We start from the raw sequence: 3,160 nt of genomic DNA, 5'->3' as shown, positions 1-3,160 counted from the left end.
ATCAATTAATTTTAAGTTGACAACAGTAAGGAAGAGCTAAAATCAGTTATTCTTTAGGGAAAAGCAGCAACAACAGCAATGCAGTCTCACTCACCTACACACACCTACACACACACACCTACGCACCTACACACACCTACACACCTACACACACACCTACACACCTACACACACACCTACACACCTACACACACACCTACACACACACCTACACACCTACACACACCTACACACACACCTACACACCTACACACACACCTACACACACACCTACACACCTACACACACCTACACACACACCTACACACACACACCTACACACCTACACACACCTACACACACACACACTAGTTGTAAAATATAACGGATCCTGGATATGCTGTGCAGTGGTAAGAACTGATCACCTTCATGCTTCATTATAACTGAGTTCCGATTACATCAGTTATTCTTATGGGCAAACCTGAGTTCTAAGAATTTTTGTCCACCTGTCAAGAACCATTTAAGAGAGTTCCTTTAGAATGGCAAGTCTACCCTATCTCTAGGTTCTCATAATTCTTCTAGATATCTGAAATACCCAGGTGTGCCTACTATGGTATGGATCTGAAATATTCTCCAAAGGCTTAGTCCCCAGTTTCTGAAGAGATAGTAGAAGTGTTAAAAGACGGGGTCTCTTGGAGCTTCCAGCCAATGGGCGTCTCCTTTCTTGAAGGGGATAGTGGAACTCTAGCCCTTTCCTGTTCCTCTCTCACTTCCTGACCATAAAACACCACATTTCTAAAACACACATTTACACACCCACACCTGTCTGCCCCAGCTTCTCTGCCACAAGCGAAGCAACAGAGCCACTTGGGCATGGACTGGCAAGTGTCTGCTCTGTATCCGGGTAGAGCTTCCACTCTGCTTTCCTGCCCCCATCCCGTTGCTATTGCTGATTCTAATTATCAGGCTTTATAGCAGAACTGTGGGCCTTGCCTGTAACACCTTCATCAAGACAGCTGGCTGGTCTGAGTGTGGCATCTTCCTGAAATAGAACCAAGAACGAACCAGGCTGCGACTTTGCCTGCTGTGGGTACTGGGAATTTGTTTCTGGTGATGAACAGGAGCTGGCTGTAGTGAGAGAGAAGATTACACACACACACACACACACACACACACACACACACACACACACACACACACACACCTTTCTGCTGGTCCCGAGGCTTCCTCCAGCTCTCCTTCAGAATAGCTGCATCTGTGACCTTCTTACATCTTGCTTGTCCTTCCCTTGGTCCCAAGGCTGTTAACATTTTTTTATGCATAGTTTGACTGAATTGGGTTTATGACAATTAAAGCTAAAAAAAAATCTAATAGATACAAGATTAATTTTCTAGGTTTTGTGTTAACAGCTGGTGTCTGCTACTGTTTGTCCTCCTGAAAAGGAGAAGCAGTGATTGTAAGATGAGAATGGACCCAAGTGCTCTCAGAGGAGGCTGCTGTGCTCACTCCCTGTGGGTACAGCTTCTAGCATCTGTCAGCCTTGGGAAGGAGCACATCCTGAGCTGACCAGTCTCTCCTTCCTCAGATGCACAGCAGCTCGCTTCAGCACCTTTGTACACATTTCTTGGTGGGGTAGCATCCCTTTCCATTTGGATACATGAAATGCTTTTGTACTTATCAACTCTTTGTCGTTAAAGCCAATTGCTTCCTAAGAGCACGCCGGGAAACACGAGGCTGTTTTACGCAGCTGATTAGACGTATTACCAGAGTCCTGACATTCTGTCTCCTGGTATGTCTTTTCTCCACAGATTCTCCTGTTCTAATTAGAACACACAAGAGCTCACATGCACTCAGCTTGCCATGAAAACAGCCATCCTGTATCCTTTTTTCTTTCTGGTTTTCAAGACAGGGTTTCTCTGTAGCTTTGGGGCCCATTCCGGAACTAGCTCTTGTAGACCAGGCTGGTCTCAAACTCACTAGAGATCTGCCTGCCTCCACCTCCCAAGTGCTGGGATTAAAGGCATGCACCACCACCGCCTGGCCAGCCATCCTGTATCCTGATGACCAGGATTGCCCCCAGAATAACAGCTCTAGTTGGTTTTTCCTTCTTAGTTTTTGTCTTCAATTTTCTTTGCCTATTGATACGATAAAATCCTTCTAAAAAGCAACAAGGAAAAAAGGTTTATTTTGGCTTTCAGTTCATCAAGGTGGGGAATCCAGATGTCAGGAACTTTGAGGCAGCTGTTGCATCAGGTCCATCATGACGTCCACAGTACACACATCAGGAGGCAGAGTGATGAAAACAGGCACACCCACCTCCTTTTGTTCAGTGCAGACATCCATACCTAGGGGAGGATGTTGTCAACATTTTGGCTGGATCCTCTCACATCAATGAACACAGCTAAGATCCCACCCCCATCCTGAAACTGCAGTCAGATCTCTGTGAGATTTGTGTGGCCTTGGGGGCTATGTGTGACATTCAGCAGCAATGGGGACAGGCTTCTGTTGCCTGCTTTCCAGATCAGAGTGTCATGGGACTGTACCCTCAGAGAGGGGGCAAACACCCCCACATCTGTCAGAAGGGAGACCCCTCAGTTCCATTTGTGAGCCTCTGAATCTCAATTGTTTCATGTGTGGTAAGCCAGATTGGCCAAGCTCAGAGTCCTAGCCTTCGGCTCTCAGACAGCAGCAGGGATATCAAAACAATCCTTGAATTTATTTCTCTCAGTCTGGGCAAGAGGAAAGGAGCGAGGATGAACTAAGCGCTTGCTTATGTAACCTCACTTAAGCCTTACAACCAGCCCACGAGCAGCCTACGTCACTGCTTTCGTTTTCCAACGCTGCAGTTCCAAAGTACCCAGAATTCTTGGTTTAAACAAGAAAGAATGGTTCTTTTGCAGTTCTAGAGGTCAGAAGGTCAAGTCAGGGCAAGGCGGTGCTGCCTCCAGAGGCCGCTAGAGGAGCATCCTTTCTTAGGCTTCCCTCATTCAGTGGTGGCTGGGAATCCGTTCACTTCAGTTTCTGCCTCTACCTTCAGCCAGCCAGTTCCCCTCTCCCTCTTACTCTCTGTGCTATGTCTTTTCCGAGGCCGTCAGTGCTGGCTAGATTCGGGGAAGTAAGTGTGGTTTATCTGCACTTGCATGTTAAGTTCGTCTACAAAGACGCTGCTGCTCTCAAAACG

Source organism: Microtus pennsylvanicus, chromosome 4 (genome assembly GCF_037038515.1).
Source record: "Microtus pennsylvanicus isolate mMicPen1 chromosome 4, mMicPen1.hap1, whole genome shotgun sequence".
In the NCBI taxonomy this organism is placed as follows: Eukaryota; Metazoa; Chordata; class Mammalia; order Rodentia; family Cricetidae; genus Microtus; species Microtus pennsylvanicus.
Note: the sequence above shows the minus strand (reverse complement) of the source record.